This window comes from Muntiacus reevesi, chromosome X (genome assembly GCF_963930625.1).
Source record: "Muntiacus reevesi chromosome X, mMunRee1.1, whole genome shotgun sequence".
NCBI lineage: Eukaryota > Metazoa > Chordata > Mammalia > Artiodactyla > Cervidae > Muntiacus > Muntiacus reevesi.
This window is the reverse complement of record NC_089271.1, coordinates 56,506,798-56,520,053: the sequence shown is the minus strand read 5'-3', so window position 1 is coordinate 56,520,053 and position 13,256 is coordinate 56,506,798. Positions and strand designations below refer to the sequence as shown.

Sequence of the window (13,256 nt, the reverse complement as noted above, 5' to 3'; positions counted from 1 at the left end):
AGGATGTTAGGTGAATGACTTAAGATGAACTTTTGGGAAGAAGGCAAAACAGTGATCAAGAAATAGGTATTTGTGAATATTGAAGAACTTTAGCACACTATTTGTCTATATACTTCTTGTATCTGTACATGTTGCAATCACCAGAGACCATCTCTCTGTCTCTCTAAGGAAGCATGCCTTCAACAGGTAGCAGGTAAAGGTGGACCAAGTGATGGCATATAACCCATGAAAGGTGTAAAACATAAGTTTTCTCTTTTCTGCAAAAATCGATGGAAGATGGATTATCTGCAGTTGTGTGGCAGTGGCAATCCTGAGGGAAAAAGAAAAGCTGAGTTGTGAGACAGATAAATGGTCCCTCTGCTGGAGTTGAACACAGCCCCGGGCCTCGTAAGGTTAACTTATTCAATATGAGAGGCTGCAGGTGGCTCCGTTTTATGTTTCTACCTTTGAAGACAATGTGGAATATTGGAAAACCCCTGAAGTTTACTATCAAAGGGTCCTAGATTCACTCCACAAATTATTAGTAAGGGAAAGGTTACTTAACCTCTCTGATTCTCACTTTTCTCATTTCAAATGAGGATATAAGGATGCATACCAGGTATGGTGTTTGCAAGGGTCAAATGAGAAAAATGCATGTGAAGTGCTTGGAATATTAAAGCTGTTCAGTAAATGTCATTTCCCTGCTCTACTGCAACCCTTCCACCTCCAAATCAAAACAACTGGATTTAAATCTTTACCGTGATGTCCAATAGATTCTGTTGATGTCTTGAATTTTGCCCTAAGGAACACTGGGTAAGCATAAAGCAGTCTATGAACAACTCTTTACTCATAGCATCACACTTGACTTGGCAACTTTGGAGAGCGTGATAAAACATCACCGGTGAACTCGACAAATAGAAATAGGATACATTATTCCCAACTCACTAGAGGAAATACAGTACTAAAGGACACTCAGTCCATCTGACAGAAACTCAATTCATCCAATAGAAAACAGATAAAAGGGAATAATACATAGGAAGCATAGAAGAAGAAGAAGAAAAACCTCCCAATCAATAGGAAGCAGAAATAAGATGACAGAAACAACTGCAAAATAGATTCCTTGGAAAAGTTCAAAATGGAGCCATATGATCTTAAAAAGAGGAGGGCATGGAAAGGTTAAAAGGAAGCAGTCGTGGACTTTCAGCTCTTAAACGATTAAAAACAGGGATTCAGGGCTAATTACTGTGAGTATAATTCTGAAGGCTCAAATATACATATGCCAAAAGTTCACTGAAATTGGCAGATCCATAGAGTGGGAACTTTTAGTATATCTCTCAGTAACTGATCAATTAAGAAAACAATAACTATTGGCAATGATAAGGGAGATTTGGAGAACCCTATTAAATCTTGTTCTAATAAGCAGGTAGAGAATACTAGGTCCAAAGATTAGAGAATATATATTCTCTGGGAGCACAAATGGAACATTTAGAGAAGCTGATCATTCACTAGTCCACAAACATATGTCAGCAATTTTCAAGCAGAAACCGTGCTCTCTGAACACAGTGCAATTGAGTGAAAAAATCATAACCCAAAGGAAAACAGAAACAAACCACTTAGGGTAGGAACATTTAAAAAAATATGACCAGAATCAAGCGATACATATGACCAACAAGGGATAAATAGTAATTATTAATCATAATAGAAATTAGGAAATATTGCAACCAAATGATAATGAAAATAGCACCTATAAAATCTTGTGGAATACACCAAAGTGGTAGTTTGAGGGACATTTATAACACCAAATGCTTATATTAGAAAAGAAGAAAGGCTGCAAATTAATGAGCTGAGCAACCAAAATATGAAATTGGAATAGCAGAATGAATGGAAGAAAGTAGAAGGAAGGAACATTTACCAAATGTTCCTTAAAGAGGAACAAATTAAATTAAAGAGAAAACAAAACAATAATCCATAAAGAAGTTCAAGCAGACCAAACTTGGTTCAAACTAGGTTCAAACAAACCTAGCTTGTTGCTAGGGAAGGCAAAAGAAACTGATAAATGTACAGCAACAGTTACTGAGAAAGAGGGAGAGAGAGAAGTAGAAGATATTAGGAATACGAAAAGAAGTAATCATTACGAATGTGGTAGATGCTTTTGTAAAGTAGCACACCAAATTAATTTGAATTACTTAATTTTAAAACTTAGATGAAATAATTTTCTCAATCTATCAAAATTAAACAGAAACAGAAAGTAGATCATTTCTATATTGCAAATATGTTCCATCATAAATATGGAATGCTAAAACTAAAGTTGGTAAAGCCCTTGGACAGTTTTCCATGGCCTCAAATATTACCATTAACTTTAATGTCTGTAAGATCAACCCCATCTGGGACTCATAGTTTATCTACTTATTAATTCACAGGAGGCCAGCCCATATACTTGGGAATCTCATCCCCAATTTTGGATTCTACCATTTTTACAAGCTGATAAGAGTAATGACTTGAAAGCACTCACACAACACTTCCAGCTTTATCACACCGATATGAGCAAATCTCCCAAACACTCACTTAAACAGCCTTTACATGATCTGCAACCTGGAGACTCCTCGGTCTTCTGAAATAAGCATCAGAAAAATCTGCCCTTGAGCCTAGGTTAACAAAAGAAAGAAAGAAAAAAAGTTTCCCAGGTACTATTAACAACTAAAAACTCCAGTAAAACTCCAGAGTGTTGATCCTTGAGTTGTTGTTCCTCATCACATCCCCCTGTATACTGGGTATCCACTCCATCTGAAGACCTTAAATTGAGGGTTCTTAGCAGCCTTCCAGGCGTCACTGACTTCAGAAAGTGGACAGATTTCCTCCCCAAGACGACAGAATAACATTAATTTTCTGATTCTCTAGGAACTGTTCCTCCCCCTTTACTAATAAAATTGCCTACCATTACATTCTGATGTTTTCCAGCACATTGCTATGAGCTCCCCTTATTTTTACTGTATTATTCTTTTTTTTTTTAACTCCTGTGGTCTCCTTCTGCCACTTAAGGAAAAACATCTGACATTCCCCATCACACCCTGCTGACAAAAGAAAGAAATGCTATTTGTCAGTTTCCCTTACAGCATTAATTCCAACCTCCAGACGTTAAAACCTGGACACTGACCTCATCTCAGCAAAATACTCCTGCAGAGGTCATTATAATCCTGTCGGCAAGTCCTAGTCAATCAAGAGTAGGCTCCATTATTGGGGCCACGCTGACCCTGATAGTCAGATTTGCTCATGGTATTCCATTTGTTCATGATAGTCAGCCTGCTTTGTGAAACTGATTGAAAGTGAAAGTGAAAGTCACTCAGTCGTGTCCGACTCTTTGGGACCCCATGGACTATACAGTCCATGGAATTCTCCAGGCCAGAATACTGGAGTGGGTAGCCTTTCCCTTCTCCAGGGGATCTTCCCAACCCAGGGATCAAACCCAGGTCTCCTGCACCGCAGGTGGATTCTTTACCAGCTGAGCCACACAAGAGAAGTTCTGCTAAATACATCACTTACCTTGAGGAACACAAAATCGACTTTCTCTAGTCATGATCAATGAAGCTTATTTTCCTGATAGAGGCAATACAATGAGGTACTATTTGTTATGTAACATCTTATATAACACCCATATGGCATATGCTGACTTATCTTGTGTGTTCAGGATAATTGCTAGAGAGTTTGTGATATGTTAAACTAAACATTCCAGCAGATCTTATTTCCCAGAAATGGGTGGGGGAGGGGGGGTTAGGGAGAGGGGATTAACCAGTAACAGTCAAACCAATTTCTTTTAAAAACTCACCAGGAAGGGCTTCTCTGTTGGCTGAGATGGCAATGCGGGAGACCCAGGTTCAGTCCCTGGGTCGGGAAGATCCCCGGGAGAAGAGAATGGCAACCGACTCCAGTATTCTTGCCTGAAGAATCCCGTGGACAGAGGAGCCCATGAGGTTGCAAAGAGTCAGACATGACTGAGCGTCTAACACACACACACACACACACACACACACACACACACACACACACACACACACACACACACACACACACACACACACACAACACAGAATAACTGACGCCCTATTCAGGAGTCAGTTTATATATATAGGCTTTGTGACTTGCTATTCTCACATTCGGGAAAATAATAGCTAGCAAGGGTGGTCCAAAACTTGTCTTTGATTCTGACAAATGTCATGTGGTGCTCAAAGGTGAAACCAGCTGGATTCATTGCCTGGTTTTATAATCCAAGCCCTTGACTTCAAGTCTTGTTTCAAGGACTAATAATCATTGTGTTCCGTTTGATTACTTGTTTTGCAGTTGGCCAATGCATCCTGTCTGGAGTCTTAAATGCTATTGCACAGTCCATGTCACACCAGAGTATTCAATGATGCATTCTACTGCAAAAGGAGCAGGAGAGACCAACCCATGACCTACTACAGAGTACATTCTCTAAACAAATTCCTGATCATCAAAATCAGAGCAATGTTGATAATCTAGATAACATGGATTAATGGCTTGTGGCCAGAAGTGGGTACTAAAAAATATCTCTTGACATCCAGGCTAGGACATGTTATTCTCCCATTAGACATTGGAAAAAATCTCAGGGAATGCCAACTTCAGTTGAGATCATGAGATCTCGTCACTCTGAAATCATGATAAAGTGAGACAAAACAAAGGCCACTTCATGATTTTTTTTTCTAAGCACAGACAAAAAAGCAAAATCACTGTACAAACCACCATATATCCCTCTCCTAGCTAGTATGAGTGACTGCTAGTTTGGGGGTTTCGTTTTCCCTTTTGCTTTCTTTGTTTCTTTGTTTGCTTTATGCAGTTGCAGCTTTCACCTCACTCTAGTCTAGTCTCTCTATACAGAAGGTTTACTAAGATACTGTCATAGGAATACCCTGTCTTCCTGACAGTATCCAATCCAGATCAAAACTCTGCTTCTTTAAAACCTCACACAAAATCACCTAAAACAAGACCACCTCTTTCTTTCTTTAATTTTTCTTTTGATGTGGTCCCTTTATTTAGTCTTTATTGAATTTGTTACCATATTGCTTCTGTTTTGTTTTTTTTTTTCCTTTTATGTTTTGGTTTTTGGTCACAAGACACGTGGGACCTTAGTTTCCCCAACCAGGGAGCGAACCCACACCACCTACTTTGGAAGGCAAAGTCTCATCTGCCGGACCAGCAGGGAAGTCCCAAGCCCAAATCTTTTAACATCCCTTTTCTATCACCCACATACTTGTGTGGCCCACAGTTCCTTCACTGTGTGTGTTCGCCTTCACTGCAAAGAATAATAAACTCAAATTGTTCAAATGCAAATGTGTTCCTGCTGGTCTTTAGTTGGGAGGCATCGAAATATCATATCACATTAAACTTGATGACAAAGCAAAAGAGAAGACTCAAAGGTATTTACTACAATAACCCCACATGCTATTACTTCTAACATAATTTTCAGTTTACAAAGACATTTATTCTGTATCCTTTTAACCAGCAATTTCAAGGCCTAGAGACTGAGAAGAGGGCTGGTATACTGGTGGAGATATTAACAATATGAACAGTAAAAGACCAACCATATAATATATTGAAAATAGATATTCATGATAGTGGAATGGGAGAAAGAAAGCAAAGGTTGAGTTTTGGACAATGAGTTTGAGATCATGGCCTGACCACCAGGTCAGATGCTGTATGGGCCACAGAAGATAAGACCCAAATTCTTCACATTCCAAAGCACAGGGTTTCAGAACAAACGGTCCCTTTGGGTGGCTACCAACCTTCCTCACGCCCTGTCCCCAGCCTGCATAACATCTCAGTAAGCACAGTGAGACGAATAAGACCCTGATGAGACCCTGTAAATCCAAATGTGACCATTCTGTATGTCCGTTTTTCTAACTCCTCCCCATCCCCACAAACATCACCCACCCCCACATAGGTTATCCAGGCGATCTATGTATTCAGAGGTAGAAAGAAATGTAAATTTTACTTGGAATGACTGATTATAGAACAGCACTATCTAATAGAATTCTCTGCGCTGATAGAAATGTTCCATACTTGCGCTGCACAGAGTATAGTAGCCACGGGTTTACATGGAGCCATTGAGCACTTCAAATGCTGCTAGTGAGGCTGAATTTTCAATTTTATTTAATTTTAATCAATTTAACTAATCACATATGACTAGGGGCTACCAGTTTAAAGAATATACCTCTACAGGAAGTCTCCTCACCTGTGGTGGACCATACTCAGCCACTTGCCTTCACCCAAAACACGCTCTTTGTGACTGCTTGGACGATTGTAATTCACTTAGAGTCACCATTCTTCATAAAATCCCATGTACTACAAACATGCTAATCAGAACCATCAGCTGCTTGTAGATTCCTATTTTTGCCATCACCATGTACTATTTTTATTTTTATTCTTTTAAATAATTGACAGACACCACCAATGTAATGCAGTGTGTTTATGTGATGAATACTTCTCAGAGAATTAAGGATCTTTTGGGTATTCAAATCTTACCTTGAATTTGCCCAGAGAGTTTTTGTTCCATCCACTGCATCTTATTACCCTGCTAGTCTTTAAACCATGTTTGATAGTTGAATGTTGCTACAATGTGGAGTGAAGTTTATCCTTTGGTGTCTGATCTAAGAGTCTAATCATAGCAATTGACATGGAAAATGTGTTCACAGACTAAACCAAACTTTCATCTGCACTGTTAGAAAAAATTATTCCCGAAGACTGTTCATATATCAACTGGTTATTGTCTAATGAAATGAGGTAAATTTCAGTTCTCTTACATACTAGAAAAAAAACTGCCACCTTTCTTTAGAATGTCATGAATAGACAAATTTTACTTCTGAAACACAAACACTTGAGGAAGTATAAGTTTCAGCTAACATCCTGGTTATTATCTCCTTACCAGCATCAGTGTCTTTCTATTTATTTACTCAAATGAGAAAGGAAGCTACATTTAGATTAAAATTGGTTGCCTGGACCATAAGTTCTATATTGTTCCTTTGTAGATCGCACCACCTTTGAGATTTCCAAGTGGTGGGGAAGACTGTTGGCTATAGGTCTGGATTCAAAGAAGAGGTCTGTGCATGGGCTATGAATTTGAGAGTCTATGACATATAGATGGTGCCTGGAGTCAAGCAAGTAAACCTTAGAACAGGGGGCAGATGACACACCCCTTTCAAGAGGTCTATCTTGAATAAAGGGAAGGGCATCAAGGCCCAGGTAGCTGAGTGGACAAGGAAAGGGTGGAACCTCATGTGGGCTCATAAAATATAAATGCATATATATATGTATATGAATGTCTTAGGAGTCATGTTACTAGCTGAACAGGTGATGACATAAGAATCTTGGGCCCTGCTTCAATCCCCTTATTTCAATGTGTGTGTGTTTGCTGACCCCAATTCAAAAGTTTAAGTTTAATCACATGATTAACCTTATGTGATGTGCTTATATAAAATAGGTGAGTTTTGCTATTTTAACTCTCATCAGGCAGGTTCATGTCCAAATTCTGTGGCTGAGACTTGGCAAGTACCTTCCTGTAGACCTTGTGGCTAGACACTCCCTCTTCTTTTTATTTTCCTCTTAAAAAGATGGTTTTCTTTTTCCAGCACATGCCTTATCTTTCATTAAAATTCCAATGTCATCTTTGTGCTGTTTATATATAGACCCTTTCCACAGTAGCATAATTTACACTGGTCTGCTGTCTGTGTCCATCCCACTTACATCCCTGGGGCACTGCTTTCTCCTTCATAAGTCATTGTTTATTTAAGTCTCTTGTGTCTTTGCACACGAATGCTAACCTTATCTTCTTACGGCATCTATCTCCAGGACACCACTGGAAGGGAAGATGACAGAAGAGGGTTTGTCTACCGAACTGTAGTAACATTTCATTCCTGTCTCCTTAAGACAGGCAGAAGCAGAGATGGACTATCAAAACATGCAACAGAGCCAGATGCAGAAACAGCCAGAGACAAGACAGTCTGACAGAAAAACAGAGATAGCTGGTCAGGCAGGCTGAGAAAGCCCAACAGATGGACAGACTCAGATATTATACCTCCTCCCCCAATAGAGACAGGTAGAAAGGGATACACAGAAAGGGGCAGACAGAGACAGGTAGAAATAGATGGAGACAGAGATAGGGAGGCAGAGGAAGCCAGGCACAGACAGGGACAAAGAGACACACATTCAAACTAAGGCAAAGAATGATGGTTGCAGACAGAGACAGGGAGACAGGCAGAGGCTGATTGACACAGATAGAAAGACAGAGACAGACAGACTGAGAGACAGAGAAAGACAGAGGCACACTGAAAGACAACACACATATAGAGATAGTGATGGAGAGAGAGTCAGAGAGAAACAAGGTTGCGGGGGGGGTGGGGGGGCGGTGGGGTGGGGCTGGGGAGAAAGACAGAGACAGATGGGACAGAAAGGGAAAGACAAAGACAGACAGATGGAGAAAGAGACACGGAGAGATACAGATACAGAAGCACTGGAGAAATACAGAGACAGAGACAGAAGCATAGAGACCCAGACACAAACAGATTGTCAGAAACAGAGAAACAGAAAGATATGGACAGTAAGACAGAGACAGAGAGTGACAAAGATAGGCAGTCAGAGACAGAGACTGAGGTAGACAAAGACAGAGGTAGATAGAAATTAGACAGGGATGCAAACAGACATAATAGAGAGAAAGGGGATGACAGAGAGAGCGGCAGACATACAGAGAGGGAAAGACAGAGACAGGGATAAATCCTCATCATTGTCAAGGACCACGTGGTAGCCCATCGGGGTACATCTCCTTTAGTGTGGCGTTTAGTTTGCTGTTATTTAGCTTGATGATTTCCTGTAGCGTTACCATGACTATATATTTTGTGCTGCCTCCCCATCTCCCCATGCCTTTACGAAGAGGCTAACAAAATGAGTATCAATGTGGGAAACGCTTTCTTCCTCATCCTGAGCAGTCAAAAAGAAAAGAAAAAAAAAGTGAAAAACTAGAGACAGGTATTGGATAAATTGCCCAAACTGGCAAATGGCAACAGTCAGGGTTTGTGAGAGTTTAAATGTTTAAATGAGTGTATTTCAGCTGTCACTGTGCATTATTGAACATCTTTCTCCTGTAAACAGCAACAAGCAATTTAAGGATTTAAAGCTAATTGGGTAGGAAAACAAAAGCAGATCTTTCAGTCAAGGTATATTTGTAGCTAAGTAGTCTCTGAATTTCCCAAGTGAGGATACCTCTGTTTAGATGAAATGGCATCTTGGCTTTCAGCTCAAGAAAAAGTAATCTCAAATTGCTTAGAGAGTTTATATAAAGAAAGTGAAATTGTTACTGAAAAAAAAAATACTTTTTACCTTTCAACTGAATCATGACTTACTCTTCTCCCCAGTTATTTAAAAAAATAAATAAAATGAAGTCTATTGTTTGTAGTTGGTTAGGTATACGGAATATAAGGGAACAGGAGAAAGGGTAGGGGGATGCAAAACTAAGGGCAACAGGTGGGATGCATGAGTCAAGTGCTCGGGCCTGGTGGACTGGGAAGACCCAGAGGAATCGGGTGGAGAGGGAGGTGGGATGGGGGGCCGGAATGGGGAATACGTGTAACTCTATGGCTGATTCATATCAATGTATGACAAATCCACTGAAAAATAAAAAATTAAAAAAAAAAAAGAAGATTTAAAGAAAGATTAAAACAAGTAAAAAGATATCAGAAATGAAAATAAAGCAAGTTTGAAAATATTAATAATAATAAAAAAAAACTAAGGGCAAACATCAAAGGATGCAACAGCAGCTTCCTGGTTGAACCATTTCCTTTAACTGTCATGTAAATATTACTCTAATACTAGTATGTGGGTTTGGGATAATGAAGCCTTTCAAATCTCCTTAAAGAGTAAAAATGAATGAATGAATGAAGTCAAAAGTAATTTGTTCACTGAATGACAACGGATAAAATCTAATTGGGAAGAGAAACAAACCACCGGTAAGGAAAATTCTGATTTCAACCAAGTAAAACATTAAATCTGGTGACTAATTTTTTTTTGTTCATCTTCTATTAATTTATCACACTCTTTCCAAGCATGTATTTATTATTTGTATGGATTTTTAAATAGTTTTCCATTCTTTGACCTCAAAATAACATTTCATTGAGGGAGGGAATGGGATGGTGACAATTTGCAAGTTAACAGTAATCAGAAACCAACAAATTCAAATCGTGACTAGTGTGCTTCTCCTTTGGTGACAAAAACACTTTTTATCTTACCCTTTTGATTACTAGTGTGAACGTCTTGTCTTTTGATCCCACTTCCAGATGCCAAATAATTCCCATTATAATTCAAAAGCATTCCTTTCCAGAGGTTACCAGACCTGTTTTTAAGCAGGAAAGAGTCTTTCCAAGTACAATTCGAACGTCAAATGTTTCTGAAGGGCTAAGGCCATCCACGTGCGTAAAGAGTGCTTTCTGGTGCATAAATAATTCATGACTGTATGCCACAGAAAAAACTCTTTTTATCTAGTATGGAGAGGTCCTCATAGAAACAATCTGCTGTCTTCCACTCCATCCCCAATATAGGGTTGTATAAGATTTGAAATGTCTTTCTAGGGTTAAAATGCTAGGAAAGTCAAAATAAAGTCTAACTAACATCAAGATATGATATAAAGTCAACTAACCTGAGAATATTGAGGAACAACCAATAAAGAGAAGATCATCAGTGCAGCCTGGGTGTGTTCACATAGTGAGAGATCATGGAAACCAAGTACGACACTCAGTGGCAAGAAATGGGGCAAGGGAAGCAATCCAAAGGATGCTAGCGGCAGTGGTGGTAGATCCAAAGGATCCAGCATCCAAAGGATGCTAGTGGTAATGGTAGAGTGAGGCAGAGTGGCTCTAAACACACGAACTGAAAGAGAAACCAAACTGTTATTTAACATGCATTTAACCACGCTAAAGGAAATGCATATTTTAAAAGAGTTTCACTAACAGTAGCAGAGTAGCTAGGTTCACAGGTTCTCTCTAAAGTCAACTGGTCTTTGACTTTGCAGAAATGATGGGAGGGGGCATTGAGGGATGGTAAACCAGGAGGCCAAGTTGCCACCTTAACAGCACAAATAAGTTATACAAGTGTTGGGGGGGGGGGGGCTTTAAATTTTCTCCTTTTCATAGGCTCAGGTAAACAATCTCAAATATCATGCGCTAAAGTTCAACAAAGACACTGACAGAACTGGGCCACCAGAGGTGGGCAAGTCCGGTTGGTCCCGCAGAAGGAGCTGGCCATCTGGACAAAGCTGGTCGCCCCTGACCCCAGGAAAAGAGCTGCTCGCCCCTCTGAGATTTTTATTTTCAGGGGTCCTCATTCAGGAAAACGCCCCTCTCTGGGGAGGTACAGGAAATTACAGGTCACATATATGGGGAAAACCACATCTTCGTTCTCCAGATTCATTACCTCTAGCTCTTCATCCTTTCTCAGGGAAAGTACCTGGTATTCTGTCTCCCTCCGGAGAATGGCTCTTCCAGCCCTGTCCAAGGAGACCAGGCGCAGGCGGAACGCGACCTTTCTCTGCCAGAGCAAGCTGACCCCAAGACCGCAAGACTGGTTCAGCGCGCTGCGCTTGAAAATGATGCGCCGGTTGGCATAGCACACCACCAAGTCCCAGCCGAAGTTGAAGCCTGCCCACCGCCAGCTGCACTCCTCATCCCTGCAGAGCCGGCCCCCGCACCGCATGCTGTTCCTCTGGAGATCGGACACGCAGACATCCATGGGCCCGAGGTCTCTGTTCTGCTCAGCCCGGAGGAGGGCAAGCCACTGCTCTTTGTACACTGGGGCCAGCCACGCGGCAGGGATCAGCGAATCCTGGTCGATGGCGCGTGCTGATGGCAGGTCGCAGATTATGTAGGCAAGCCGCAGCTGCTGGAACACTGGCACGAAGGCTCTGCCCTGCTCGGTCTCCAGGAAAGGGGTGCCCTCTGACTCCTGCCTGGACCCAGCAAACCACGAGTCGGCGTCTGGCAGTAGGTCTCTGTGGGGGCCTCTCCATGTCGGCTGCAGCTGCAGGAACATCCACTTTTTCAGCGTGGTGTACACATCCATCTCTACCTCCATCACGAAGAGCTCTGAAGAGGCAATGACCTCTTTCATGAGATCCAGGCTAACTTCTCTCAATAACTCCTCACTCTGCTGGGTCATCAGGTTGTCCAGCAGCCACTGAAGACACATGGGCTTGATGTGCTGGAGTCCGTAGCTCTCAGCAGCGTAGTAGTAGCTGCACACGGTCTGATCATTGATGGTGTCCTTCATGATGTCTCCGCACTGCTCAATCAGCCTGTCCAGCTGCAGCATGCTGGCTGCGGCCAGCACGGGGACCACTCGACCCGGTGGGATGAGCACAGAGTCTCGGTACAGGGAACCTAAAGCCTCGTGCAGTGCCTCACAATCAATGTTCTCGTCAGGCATCTGCAACTCTACAGTAGTCATGGTTGTCTCACGCCAAGCACCACTAAACATGCTCGCAAAGTATCCCGACTGGCACAAGTTGGCCTTGTGCAGGTTCCACTCCTCCCCCAGGGCACGGATCTGCACGTCACTCCCTTCTCCTCTCAGAAAACGTGTCTCATAAACGGACCCTGAACTGTCTTTTGCTCGCTTCCCGCGGGGCGCTTTTGCGAGCTGCCCTCCTGGGCCTGTCTTCCGCTTGTGGCACCCTTGACTAGTGCTGGGTCTCTCCTCTTCACTCTCCTCCTCTTCCTCTATCGCTGCCACTGCTACCTCCTCAGCCTCCTCCTCCCCCTCAGGGGCACCTGGCTCCTCTGGGGCACGCCCCCCTCTGTTCCAGAGCATCCGACTACTTAGTGCTCCCATGGCTTTTACCTCAGGCGCGCAAAGGGCAGGCTTCCTCACCAGACGCGGCTTCCTCTGGCACTAACGCAGCCGAAGGGGCTGTTGGGTACGGTTGACGATTGTGACGTCATCACGGACGCCACGCAAAGCCACACCCACTAGGCTTTCCCCTACCCCTCCCACTCCCTATCACAGGATAAGTGCACTCTGTACCAGAAATTCCACTCTATCTTTCCCTCCCGGGATGATTTCTCTGGGACTCCCTTCATAGGATAATGGTGGAACAGAGGACTTTGTGTATGAATTGTCCCCATTAATTTTAAGAACATAATTTCCTATTCCCCATTTGAAATAATTAGTGATCACTCCTTTTTTTGGATCATTACATCTTGGTTCAAGCTCTGTCCTCTATGCACCTT

General features: G+C 42.0%; 1 pseudogene; it reads right to left on the bottom strand.

Annotated features, from left to right (window-relative positions):
• Nucleotides 1-11,352: 11,352 nt before the first annotated feature.
• LOC136154476 (germ cell-less protein-like 1 pseudogene) lies at nt 11,353-12,858 on the bottom strand (annotated as a pseudogene).
• Between the last annotated feature and the right edge of the window lie 398 nt (nt 12,859-13,256).